Raw genomic sequence first — 14,780 nt, 5'->3', positions numbered from 1 at the left:
CAGATTAACCCTGAATAAAGCCATAGAGTTTTGTCGAGCTACAGAAGTAAGTAAATCACAAGCTAGAGTACTGCAAAGTGAATTGCACGTAGATACAGTTAGATACAAACGTGATGAACTTGAGAGAGAAAAAATTTCTTGTAAGTACTGTGGATATAAACATTTGAGAAGTAACAAGTGTCCAGCATTAGGCAAAACTTGTGCAAAATGCCAGGGTAAAAACCATTTTGCAGCAGTTTGTCATAAGAATTTCAAGGTGAAGAATGAAAATCAGAGACATAGTGTGGTAAAACAAAAAGTGTGTGAGATTAAAAGAAGCAAGAATGAAAACAATTCAGATTCGGTCAGTGACAGTGGAGAGTTTTTTATTGATTCAGTGAGCTTAATTAGCACTGTAACTAAGAAGATAGAGCAAAATCGTGAAGAAGAAAGAGTCTGGAGTCAAAATGTAGCAGTAGAGAACAGAGGACAGGTAAATTTTAAACTACACACAGGTGCTGAGGTTAGTGTTTTACCTTTGCATGTAATGAGAAAGTGTAAACTTGATAAACAGATGAAACCAACAAATGTCACTTTAGTTTCATATGGAAGTAATAGTTTTAAACTTAAGCCCCTTGGTGAGGTTAGTTTGTCATGTGTGGCAAATGGAAATAAAGCTCTTGTACATTTTATTATTGTTGATGCTTAAGGACAACTACCCTTAGTAGGGCTACCAGGTTGTATATCGTTAAGGTTAATTAAACGATTAGCAAGTATTAGTTCAAACTCAAATTTGGTATTCAGTTGTTTAGATGATGTTACTAAAGTGTACAAGCGTGCCTTTGATGGCCTGGGTTCATTTCCCAAGGAACATAAAATCTGTTTGAAAAGTGATGCTATACCACATATTCAGCCACCCAGGAGAGTGCCAAGATCTTTGCATGATAAGCTTAAGTTAAAACTAGAGCAGTTAGAAACTCAGGGTGTAATTAAAAAACTTGATGAACCTACTGAGTGGCTGAATCCGTTAGTCATAGTTGAGAAACCCAACGGTGACCTACGGTTATGTTTAGATCCTAAACATTTAAACAAAGCTATACAACGAGAACATTATTTAATTCCTACAGCAGAGGAGATTGCTGTTAAATTATGTGATAAAGAATATTTCACAGTTCTTGATATAAAAGATGGTTATTTCCAAATAAAAATTGATGACCAAAGCTCAGCGTATACTGCTTTTGGTACACCATTTGGTCGGTATAAGTTTCTAAGATTGCCCTTTGGCATCAGTTCAGCCCCAGAAGTCTTCCAAAAAAAGAACTTTGAAATATTTGGTGATTTGGAAAATGTCGGAGTGTACTTTGATGTCTTAATTATTACAGGTAAAAATGAACAAGAACATGTTTATAACTTACAACTTGTACTAGAGCGCGCCTTGAAATATAACATTAAATTTAACAGTTCCAAAATTCAATTCAAGTCTAAGTCAGTTAAGTTTATGGGACAAATATATTCAAAGAATGGAGTTGAGCCAAATAAAACCTATGTTAAAGCAATTCTGGATTTACTCAGTCCAAGCAATAAAAGTGATTTACTAGGAATTCTTGGCATGGCTAAATACTTGAGTAGATTTGTCCCAAATATGTCTAAAGTAACAGCTCCCTTAAGAAATCTAACTAAGCAAGATGTTCAGTGGGAGTGGAATAATTGCCATCAGCAATCTCTCGCTGAACTTAAACATTTACTTGTGTCTGCCCCCATTCTGAGCTTTTTTAACTCTGAAAAAGGTATAGAAATTGAAACAGATGCCTCAAAAGATGGCTTAGGTGCTTGCCTCATACAGGATGGACATCCTGTTGCGTTTGCCTCGCGGAGCCTTAGTAAAACTGAACAAAAGTATGCGCAGATCGAAAAAGAAATGCTGGCAATAGTGTTCGCGATACAAAAATTTCATTTTTTTATTTATGGGTTGAAGGTTAAAGTTAACACAGATCATAAACCGCTTGAGAGTATATTTAAAAAAGACCTGGCATGTATTTCACCACGCTTGCAAAGAATGAGGCTGAGATTACTTAATTATGATTTGTTAGTGACCTACAAGCCAGGAAAATATCTGTTTATTGCTGACACATTATCCAGGGCATTTTTGTGTGAAGCAGGTCTAAAGTCAGACCGAGAATTTAATTTTGCCGTACATTCGGTAATAAAAAACATTCCCATGGCTGACGAGCGAAAAAGTCAATTTAGAAAAGAGGTGGAAAACGATTTACAGTTGAAAATTGTGTCTGACTTCTGTTCTAGTGGATGGCCTGAGAATAAACATGATGTACCTGACTTCGCCAGACAGTATTTCAAAATAAAAGATAGTTTAAGTTTTGTTGATGGACTATTACTTTTGTCTGACAAAATTGTAGTACCCCATAACCTTCGGTTTGATATGCTAAAACGGTTACATGAAGGACATGTTGGCATAGAAAAAGCGAAATCCAGAGCCCGTCAAATATTTTATTGGCCAGGCATGAATGATGACATAGAGCACCATACAAAAAAGTGTAAGGTGTGTGAAGCCAACTCAAACAAACAAAAAAAAGAAACTTTGATGCAGTACCCAATGCCTGAACGCCCTTGGGAAAGGCTCGGGATCGACATTTTTACATATGCTGGTAGGAGTTATTTAGTAGTTTTTGATTAATTTTCAAACTGGTTGGAACTACGTGACATTAAAGATAAGTCAATCAAATCAGTAATTAAATCTCTAAAAAATATATACTCCGTTTTTGGTTCGCCCGATTTTGTGAGTTGTGATAATATACCGTTTAACAGTTTTGAATTCAGAGAGTTTGCGAAGGAATGGAATTTCAAAATACTTACCAGAAGCCCATACTACCCACGTTCCAATGGCCTTGCCGAAAAAGGGGTAGGGATAGGAAAGAATATTGTTAAAAAATCATTAGAGTCTGGTGGTGACATTGAGGTTGCATTATTACAGTATTGCAACTCGCCCCTTAAATTCGTAGGTTATTCCCCATCTCAACTTCTGATGACTAAAATTTGTAAAACCAAAATACCTATTTGCGCAGAGTTATTAAAGCCTAGACTGTGTGAAAACATAAAGGAAAAGTTTTTAATTAAACGTCAAACATATACAGACCAGTACAATAAAAATTATAGAGATTTAAGACCTTTATATAGAGGTAGTGATGTAACAGTTTATAATCATGTCCAGAAAAAGTGGGAACCTAGTCAGATTGTTGAGATTAGCGACTCTCCGAGATCATACATTGTTACTGATCAATTTGGAAATTGTGTAAGACGAAATCGAGTTGATTTGAGAAAATCATTAAATACATTTGTACCGACAAAGGAATCCACTTCATCAGGACATGTAGAAGATCCTTTGTCCAGTAAAACAGATTGTAATACAAACGACCAGCCCTACATTTCTCAAAAACCTGAGTTTGTAGATATCACCCCTAGTTTTGATGGCTCAATTCAGAATAAAATAAATCCTAAACCTGTATTAGAAACGCATAAGACATCTAGGTCTGGTCGTCGAATCAAGTCGCCTTGTCGGCTTAATTTGTAATGGGGGAGGATGTAATATAATGTGTTAAAACAGTTGTCACTGTTAGACAACTTGTAATACATATGAGATACTACAAGTTGGCAACACGGGACAATCGTGGTTAACGCGGGTTATGTTGACAGGGCATGACTACAAACATGTGCTCATGATCACAATATCTAATGTTATGTTATACAATAAACTACCAACGTTGAACGCTAGTTGTGTTATTTATAATCTTTTGGCCAGATTATACAGAATCGAAGCAAGAAACAAGTAATAATTATTTACATATTTCAAGTGGAGAAAAACCTAAGTCAATATATTATCTGAAAAAAAATTAAATGATTGTTTGAAAGTAAATGAAATTAATGAAGTTGAGTGTTCAAATTGTCGACCATTTTGTAAAACGCACTTCACAGTTCTGGAATTCAAACTTCAAATAGATTTGCTTAATTCATCTCCTTGAATACCTTTCAATGCATTCTCAATCTTCTCGCGAGGAATCAATATTGTCGAATTTGTCATAAGTTCTGTTAATACAAATTACAGAATCGAAATGTTTTTTCAAGATCATCACGATATCGTTTTTGCAAAGCTTGGTATTCAAATTTAAAATCATGGTATCCCTGTCTCTTGACTATATTATCAATTGCAGTTTTTGATAAATTGCATTCACTGACCGCAATTCTCGATCTTTTCACTGGATTTGGGTCAGAACATTGATATTGTTGATAGACTTGTTTTTTCGTATATATCTACACATCTCTAGGTTGATTGAATGCATTATTTTCAAGTAGTAGATAAAAAAGACCATAACAAGAAATGTCATATTATTTGTCACTTCATTCATTGTGTCACAAAAACTTATTGTCGTTAAATACTTTTCTGTGTAATTTAAATTTAACTTATTCCATATGGTAAAATACACAAATGAAGGAAAGGGGGTACGAACTGTACATAAAACTAGATAGGAATTCGTTCAAAGCAAAACAAAGGTACCATGAATTAAATCCTGCCAGAGCAAAACCAAATATTGAAATGTTTCGACATTCATCTACAAAGTTATTAGCACATAATTCAGTTATTAAATCTAGAGTTTCTTATGTACGACAAAACGAGCCTATCAATGACATCACTGTTCATTCATTTTCAAGAGAAAGACCTTCCTCTTGAAGATGGTCACTAGGTGATCTCAACACGTGTCGAGGTGTTAAAATAACGGTTTGGTGTTGGGAAAAAACTCCGGTAATCTTCAAGAGGACGATCTTCCTCTTGAAGATGATTACTTGGTGGTCGAAACACGTGCCGAGGTGTTAAAATAACGGTTTGGTGTTGGGAAAAAACTCCGGTAATCTTCAAGAGGACGATCTTCCTCTTGAAGATGATTACTTGGTGGTCGAAACACATGTCGAGGTGTTAAAATAACGGTTTGGTGTTGGGAAAAACTCCAGTAATATTCATTACTACACCAAAGGTTCCAAACAGTGCATCATAAATGATAAGGGTCCTAAGATATTGACACACTTCGGGGATCCCACCAATTACATCACTCGTTTTTAGGCTAATTCATTGAAAACAATAAAGACAAAACTTCAGTGTCCAATATATCAAGAGAATAAAAATTGAGTTGTAGTTCGTACCCAAACTTGATATTAGCAAAACGGGAAAAAACGTTTTCAAAAGATTTAAAGAACATAGAAGTAGTTTCTTGAACGTGGATACCAATTTCACATTTGCAAATCATCTTTTAATAGAGGAGCATGAGTTCAACCACGACTATGAAGTAATACATTCCTACCAGGGTTGCCTTTCATATTTCAAGATTGGAAAACAAAAACAAATATTAATCATTGAAAATCACTTTATTGTTTTTCAAAATATTCCGCATGAAGATCTATACACTTCTGCATGCGTTTGAACCAATTATCGAAGCACTTATACCACACTGATTGAGGAATCTCCAAAACATGCATTCCGAATGCAGCAACCGCTTCTTCGGGTATCAAAAAACGTTGACCTCTCAGTTTGTTTTTTACGTGCGGGAATAAAAAGAAGTCATTCGGTGCCAAGTCAGGACTATACGGCGGATGAGTCATCAAATCGATGTTTTGGTTGCTCCAAAATGCAGTTATTGGAGCCGATGTGTGAGAGCTCGCATTGTCGTGGTGAAGAGTGATCCGTCTTCGGAGGTTGGTTTTCCTGATTTCTTGGAAGACAACTGGCAAACAAATGGTTGTGTACCACTCAGAATTGACTATTCTGCGTTGTTCTAGTGGTACGTTTACGATATGTCCAGTTTTTCCGAAAAAACAGGCCATTATTTGCTTAGAAGTGCTTCGTGCGCAAATAATTTTTGTTGGATTTGGCTCATCTTGAAACACCCATACAGTCGACTGCTGTTTACTTTCGGGCTTATACGTGTAAATCCACGATTCATCGCCTGTCACGATGTAATAGACGTGTTTCAAAGCACCGCGATCGTATTTTTTGAGCATTTCCTTCGACCAATCGACACGAGCCTTTTTTTGAGCGATTGACAAATTGTGTGGGATCCAACGCAAACACATTTTTTGACAGTCAAATGTTTATACAATATTGAATGTATGCTGGTCCCACTAATGCCTAAGTTTGTCTGATTCTCACGATAAGTCACATGACGATCTTGCAATATCAGTTCGCGCACAGCATCAATGGTTTTCGGAAAACAACTGATTTTGGACGACCTTCACGAAATTCGTCTTGGAATGAACTATGACTACGATTGAATTCACCATACCATCGCCAAAAATTGAATTAAGTTCATCCATGCACTGCTGCTGAGTTAATCCACGCCAAAAGTTGTAAAAAATAATCGCGCGAAAATGTTGACGATTTAATTCCATTTTTGGACGGAGATGAATCTTTTAAGTTACTGTAAACAACACAAATAGCGCGCGTATGTCAAAACGTTCTGAGTACGTATAACCTCATTAATGTCCAACTTTACGATAGAGCTGTCAGTTGCCATATTGCAACACTAGGATTGCCAAATCCCGAAACATAAAAGGCAACCCTCGAAAAAAAAGATTTGAGACTCAAATCTTATTATATTATTTATTTATATATATAGGGTTATTCAAATTCGTTTCTGTACATGGGGATCTCGTAACCGATAAGAGATCGGTTAAATTATGGCAAAGTTGCGTATTTTAGAGACCTATTCAATCATGTAAAGAAATCTAATATAGCTCTTTTGGGTCTGGAGATATACAGGAAAAAACAAAAAATCCAAAATTATTTTTTGCCTATATCTTCTTTATTCACAGGCATATTGAAAATCTGTCCACAGTTTGCTATTGGCACTTGATATGAGCTCTCAGAATATATCCATGAATCTTTTAAACAGGGTGTCATCTGACTTAGGCCACCCCCATCTTTGAATTTTTAAATACGGACCTGTATTCTTTGTTGTAGTTTTAGGATCGTAGACGTTCACTTCATACTGATAAATATATAGTAAATATAAAGTAAGTAATTTATATACACACAAAAATTAATTGCGCAATAAATGTTCGAATTGGAGTCCTTCCATTTCGGGACAAATGATGGGACAATAAGATGGTCTGCAAGATCACATCTTACTATTTTGAACTATTTTCTATTTGGGAACATTAAAAAATAGGATTTACGCTGGCAGAGAGATAGAAAATGTGGAAGACTCGAGATTGAGGATTTTGAATGATTTCGCAACAATGCAGCAAATAAGTATACTAAGGACAATAAATAATATGAAAAACAGAGTTTAAAAATGTCTCGAAACATTCGAACATTTATTTCGCCAATTATTTTTTTGGGTACCTATATAAATTACTTCATTTCAATTTTCATTACAAATATAGTGTTCGTTTCGAATGTTATTAATGCTGTCATTTCTTTTTCTGCTTATTAAAACACATATAATATATTTTTGACGTAGATATGTTTCAAATATTCATAAAAGGTTTTCTTTATATTTACTATATATTTATCAGTATGAAGTGAACGTCTACGATCCAAAAACTACAACAAAAAAATACAGGTCCGTATTTAAAAATTCAAAGATGGGGGTGGCCCAAGTCAGATGACACCCTGTATAAAAGATTCATGGATATATTCTGAGAGTCCACATCAAGTGCCAATAGCAACATGTGGACAGATTTTCAATATGTCTGAGAATAAAGAAGATATAGGCAAAAAAATAATTTGGGATTTTTTTGTTGTTCCTGTATATCCCCAGAACCAAAAGAGCTATATTCGATTTCTTTATATCATTGAATAGGTCTCTAAAATACAAAACTTTGCCACAATTTAACCGACACTCTATCTCTTATCGTTTACGATATTCCCATGTACAGAAACGAATTTGAATAGCCCTGTATATAAAATAAAATTTAAAAAAAATCGTAAAAATGATGATTTAGAATCTTTTCAGTCTTATTAAATGTTTCCAAAGAAGAATTAAAAAATTCTAAATACATTGCATGTATTTGCAAGTCTCAAAATTCTACCTACAGATTAATTCCGGCTATAGTTGGTGCGACAAAAGGGTACTTTGAAGATTTCCGAATTTCTTGTTCCCCTTGGATTAACATTTAAAGTTATAAGTTCGACAGAGTTCCGGGGAATTGATGCTACCATTGATTATTTTATGAATTAGTGTAAGATCTGCTTCTAATCTTCTATGAGCCAGAGTATTCAAGTTAAGAATGTCCAATATAATTTTACAGTCATATTCACCAATATGATATCCCAGTTTACATGCAGCGTACCTTCAAAACTTATTTGGACATTTTCAAGCATATCAATATCCACATGATATGAAGGGCACCAAATTGTGGAATTGTATTTGATTATTGATCTAACAATTGAACAATATATGATTTTTATTGAAGTGAGAGATAATTCATTTCCAGATCTAAGAATGAAACCCAACATTTTTAGCGGTTTAGAAGTAATATTTGCAATTTGGGGTTTAAATATGCAATATGGGGTTTAATTGACTAAGTAGGTTATATGATTCAAATAGTTATTATATAGAGCACTAATTAGGCAGAATTCAGGCAGAATGGAAATGCTTGAGGAAGCTATTGTATAGTGAAACAATCCAGTGAAAACTTCACAGTGTGTTACATAAATACACCAACAAAATATTCCGCTTTGATTGAAATAACTATTATTGTTTTTGTCACTGGCAGTATCTGAAATTCAATTCACAATTAATGTTTTTTTTTTGTAAGTTTGTAACTATTTTCAGTCAATCCTCACTTTTGTAAGTACTCCTTTTTTATGCAACTATATTTTTATAAACTACATCTTTCACTTTGATCTCCACAAACTTTATTTAAAGAAATATATCACGACGTGTTTCTGTAACACAGAAGCTTTTTCGTAGTGAATTAAGTACTTAATTTAATTTAATTTGAGTATTTAATTCTCTCTAACACAGTAGCTTCATCGTAGTGAATTAAGTACTTAATTGAACTTAATTCACTACAAAAAAAGTAACTGTGTTAGCAAAACATGTCTCGATATATTTCTCTAAATAAAGTTTGTGAAGATCAAATTGTACTATATTTTCATATTATACAATAATATATAGACTGTCTAAGTAAATAAAATGCTTAAGATTGTTCAAGCTTTCGAGAACTTATTGGCTCCTCTTAAGAACTGCATAGAACAATGAGATATAATTCAACAATTGCAGAAAAAGTGAAAAGTAGTACTTACTGAAAGTGAGGTTATGAATATGAAATCAGAACGGAAATCAATGTTTTCCTTAATACATTATAAAATCTAAATTATATAAGAGCACTCGTAAAGTTCAACACATGAATCATATGCGATTTATAATCTGATCTGGCAAAGTTTTGACTAGTCCAAGGAACTTTGACTAAGAGATAATGATTGTTCAGTAATATCTTCTTGAATGCAAGTGTTTGAAAATGATAATATCAAAAAGCATTGTGTACAATCACAGGAAAAAAAATGTGTGGAATCTTACCATTTGTCTGTTAATGTACTCCAAACAACCACCTTATAGGTATGTAACTGAATTCCGCAAGCTGCATTCAACGAGTGTTCCTGGGTGTTTCAACTCAAATTTATACATAACCCATATCCATAACAGACACATTTGGAATACCAGCACTTATGGGCTTGGCCTAAACATACAACTGTCCATGCAAGATTGATTTCTGGTCTGAAATAAAAAAGAAAACAGTAAAAAGCTGTCTGTTTCCAAAAATGAAATGACGATATTCATTCAATGAGTCAGGATTTAATACAAACATTTTTATCGTAGAATTTAGAAGATAAAAAATTTCAAGTGATTTACTAATAACATAATAAATTCAACAATATCTCAAGAGAACAAAAAAAATATATAATCAAGGATCTTTTGGAATGTCTTGAGTAGTAAAGCAGCATAATATTCTAATTGCTGGAATTTCAGTTAGCACTGACGCAGATGTCCGATTGGCAATGAGTAAAATAATTCTCAGGAAAATAAGGTTTGAACCCTTCAATCACAACATTATTGAAAGATTTATGTTAGTGAAGTTCTCCAAATAGGTACATAAAATGAAACAAAAGGTATTTGGGACTGAAACAAAAAAGCTTTAGAATCAAGACAAAACTAAAATGTTCTGGAATAACCTTCACAGAAGATATCATCCAATTTCACATTGCGACCCTAAGACTTGCAATCTAAAAGTTTGTCTGCTTTTTTGTATGGACAACAGATGGTGGCTTTCAGTGGAAAGATGAAGATAGTCCTCCAGTTGACAAGTGAAATTCTTAGACAGTTGATTCGTATATTGATGATTCAACTATGATATGATTGATTGTTAAGGTTAAATAATTTACTCCACTTTCATTTCTTTATATTTCACATAATCCTGATTTTTATCATAATTTTTCTCACATTATTTAAATGCAAAATTCTTTTTACTTTTGCTTTTTGAATTTTATCTAGCGCTAATTTTGAAAATTTCAACTAAACTTGTAATTTGCAAATGTTTTCACTTAGCAATCTGATAGGTTAGGCAAAGTTGCAGCATCGAATATGAAATATACAAATATAGAATAATTCATTCATGTCTCACTCATTCACGATTACATATGGTGAAACCAATTTGAACTTTTACAATTATATGGTTCAAAATTATAGTATTTTCGACTTCTGAGGGTTGTCGTTCGTAGGGGTGCGACAGCTGATTAACGGAAAAACAGATTTTAAACAGATATATATATGAATATTACCGGAGTTTTTTCCCAACACCAAATCGTTATTTTTACACCTCGACACGTGTTTCGATCACCAAGTGATCATCTTCAAGAGGAAGATAAAGCAGTTTTATCCAAATCCAAATCGTTATTTTTACACCTCGACACGTGTTTCGATCACCAAGTGATCATCTTGAAAAGGAAGATAAAGCAGTTTTATCTTCCTCTTGAAGATGATCACTTGGTGATCGAAACACGTGTCGAGGTGTAAAAATAACGATTTGGTGTTGGGAAAAAACTCCGGTAATTTTCATTACTACACCAAAGGTTCCAAACAGTATATCACAAGATATATATATATATATATATATATATATATATATATATATATATATTTATATATATATATATATATATATATATATATATATATATATATTTGATATTCCGATCGATAATTTTTATTATCATCTTCAGAGATTAGCTACAAATTATTATACATGATCAAAATAAAATAACTTTCATTTTGTGATTCATTGAATATATTTTCAACCTCCTCATCAGCGCTGTCCGTTATTTCTCTAGCAGGAAAATCTAACCTTTTAATAGTATATTATACATGATCATGAATACTGTCAGTCAGTATTCCTTCGATACATCCCCATTCACAAAGACAGAAATTCTAGGTACTCTGGAAACAATGACAAATAAAAACTCCGCAGGTACTGATGGTATCTCAATAGTTACTGTGAAAAAAATTGTAGACCTTATAATCGAGCCACTATTGTTTTGATGCATCAGTCATTTTTTGTAGGTTGTTTTCCAAATGTATTTAAAACGGCTCTCATATTTCCTCTATATAAAAAAGTCGACAAAACTGAGGTAGACAACTACAGACAGATATTTTTACTTTGCTCCCTCTTTAAACTGTTTGAGAAAGTTGTTAGTAACAGAATTCTGAATTACATGGATCAAAATAATCTTTTTAGTAATAACCAATATGGCTTCAGGAAGAACAAATCAATTGAATCAGCTTCATACCATTTATTAAATTTCATTTATACACAGGTTGACTCGAATAAACTAGTTGTAACACTTTTTTCGATTTGTCAAAAGCATTTGATACCATTTCTTCCGAATTTCTTATAATTAAACTTGCAGGCCTAGGTTTCCCAAATAATCTTTCGAACTGGGTGAAATCATATATGGAAAACCGTAGTCTAATAGTTAGCTGCAATGGAATTTTATCAAGTCCCAAAGATGTAAAACTAGGAGTGCCTCAAGGTTCTGTCCTGGGACCATTGTTGTTCCTCAATTTCATAAATGACCTGTCTGAATTCTTTTCTGAGTGTCACATAACCATGTTTGCGGATGACACTGCAATTACTGTGGCCGACAAAAACGAAGTTGAGTTGTCAGACAAAATAAATAAAATAATAGATTAATTCAGTGCTTGGTGTCAACGTAACAAACTTATTCTGAATATATCTAAATCTGTTTCAATGAAATCATTTATTAGGAAAAATTTCAGCAGTGACTCTTCCACAATAAATGGTATTCCATCTTCCAGCAAAGTCTTGTTTTTAGGAACGTCTTTAGACGAAAATTTGACCTGAAGCGGTCATATTCAGAAGGTCTGCAACAAACTCAATTCCGCATATTACTCAATCAAACAATTGAAAAACACTCTAGATAATTTTGGATTGATGAATGTCTACTTTTCTATGGCTTATACTCACATCAGCTTTAATATCATTTCTTGGGGATGTGCAAGGGAATTTCCACGAGTTTTTGTTGCTCAGAAAAGATTGCTGAGACTAATTATTAATATAGATTTTCAAGATAGTTGTAGACCAATTTTCTTAAGAAAGGCCTATTGACGGCACCTTCTTTATTTATCTTGAAGTGTGCCACTTTTGCCCGTAACAATATAACTGAATTTGTCACAAATGCGGATATACATGGTAGAGGCACCTGTCATGGGAAACTGTTAAGAACCCCCTCACACAAAACGGCTCACTTTAGATGCTCCCCACTATTTAATGCAACAAACTGTTATAATAACTTGCCGGCATCTATTAGGAAAATCGAGTCAGATAAACTTTTTAAAATTGAGGTGAAGAAACTTCTCTTAAAGAAGTGTTACTACAGTCTTGTGGAATTCTTGCACGACACTTTTTCATGACATTTTGAGAGTATTTGCTAGAGCTTCTCCGATTTTTTATATAATACTTCTATGTTGTGAAAGTTTGTGGACGTGAACCATATTTATTTTTTTGTATTGTTCAACTTCTATAGTTTTATTTTGTTTTTTAATTATGACTTAGCACATGTACTCAATGTACCAAAGTGTCAAATGAATAAATAAATAAATAAATAAATGATGGTTATTAAGACACGAGCATTAACCGGGATACGAAACGAGCCGAAGGCGAGTTTCGTATGGTATATGCGAGTGTATTAATAACCATTACATGAGAGTTGCATACGCTATTTTTTCTAAACCTGATAAATAATGAAAAACTATAAAAATAATTATAAAATAAAGAAATGAAAAAAAATGACAAAAAGATTCGAAACGGCGTCTTGCAAATCCGTCAAGATCAAAGGCAACTCCTTAGCTCGCTACGCCACGAGGTACCTGAATAAGTTTTGCGAAATTAATAAAATATATCATGCATATGTCAAATAGAAAAAGTAATTATGACAAAATAAGTATTTAAAAATATGTTAGGTAGATATGTACTTACTTTTGTAAAAGTATATTTCATCGGGTGCTTCGTCGATAAACGTTTTTAATTGTTCAGGTGAAAATATTTTTGATTTTTTTCCAACATATCCTTCGGACTTTCGCTTTAATAAAGCTTGTAGCTTCTTATATTTTGGTTGATGTTTATCAACGATTTTATTATTGAGTAATGTGTCCATATACTAGATGATTTCATAGTTTCCATCAATTCTTGAAAATAGGCAATCAAAACATTTTCCGAGAATGTCGAAATATTATTAGTATTTCTCCAGTCCATAAACCGTTGATATAGTTTTTCGTACACTTTCTTAGATTTTTGGGGTAAAAGATTTTTTGTTGCATTTTCTGCTTTCTCCGATATGTGTGGAGGAGTCGATGGTATTCCTTCTATATCGCTGTTTTCAGACATTTTGATAATATAGGTAGGTAATATGAAAACTGATTTTGACAAATAAAGCAATTAGTTACTTAGGTTAGAATCGAGGACAAACAAAGGAACAGGATTCTTGATTGAAAAATTATGGGTTTCTATTGGTTCATAATCTGTATCGTTATGAAAAATATGTATCATAATGGATATCATTATGAAACGAATTATGGTCATATAAGTGTATTGTTAGAGTACGGGTGTAGAAAAACATTTTTTTCTTTTTATGTGGAGAGTAACCCCCAGTATCCATGCTCATGATTCAAAGCTTAAATTTTTATCTTATATACTATAATCAGAGATAACCTAAATTAATTATATAAGCTGGAAAATGTTAATTGAAAAAAAAGCACACCTGTTTTTTTATCGCCTCTACTGATAGCTAATGCGTCTTAGTATTATTCGCCTCAATTTTTTCTTAGCTGCAAACACTACAAGGACCAAACACAGATATTCTTCTTCTTCTTCTTTCTTCAATGGCCGCTGCTTCCTATTCAGGCGCAATTGGGCCCAGCTCAATACCTGGGGTTGTCTTTATCTGAGCTAAGCCCATGAACAACCCATTAAATTTGTTCAGTTCTTCTATTCAATTTGTCCAATTTTCAGTATTGTGTGTCTTTTTCTTCATGTGCTTTGAAGGTTAGTAGGTTGACAAAAATATACAAACAATAGGTTCTAGGTTACTTGATAAAGGTTATATATGGGAGATAGATTATTTGGGATAAAAATTATAGTCTGATTTTCCCGTGGGTTGGGCTACCTATCGGGCGCGTCCCCAGGTGGCGGATAGGAGAACGGCCAGGGGACTGGAGGTC

At 33.5% G+C, this 14,780-nt stretch overlaps 1 long non-coding RNA gene across 2 annotated transcripts in view; it reads right to left on the bottom strand.

The window, feature by feature from the left end:
- Window positions 1-14,443, bottom strand: part of LOC141484230 (uncharacterized) — a 32,530-nt gene extending 18,087 nt beyond the window's left edge. Inside the window, exons 1-2 of one of the 2 annotated variants that reach the window (XR_012466536.1) lie at window positions 14,321-14,443; window positions 9,567-9,764 (exon numbers count right to left, since the gene is read on the bottom strand). This is a non-coding gene — a long non-coding RNA (uncharacterized lncRNA). Of the gene's footprint in view, window positions 1-9,566; window positions 9,765-13,539; window positions 14,295-14,320 lie in introns of those variants that run through there. The other variant, XR_012466537.1, reaches the window with a different exon arrangement.
- Between the last annotated feature and the right edge of the window lie 337 nt (window positions 14,444-14,780).

The sequence above is a fragment of the Leptinotarsa decemlineata genome, unplaced genomic scaffold (assembly GCF_025532065.1).
Source record: "Leptinotarsa decemlineata unplaced genomic scaffold, Ldec_3_MD MMD2_tig00005002_RagTag_RagTag, whole genome shotgun sequence".
NCBI classification, from domain to species: Eukaryota; Metazoa; Arthropoda; class Insecta; order Coleoptera; family Chrysomelidae; genus Leptinotarsa; species Leptinotarsa decemlineata.
Note: the sequence above shows the minus strand (reverse complement) of the source record. Positions and strands in the feature narration are given on the sequence as shown.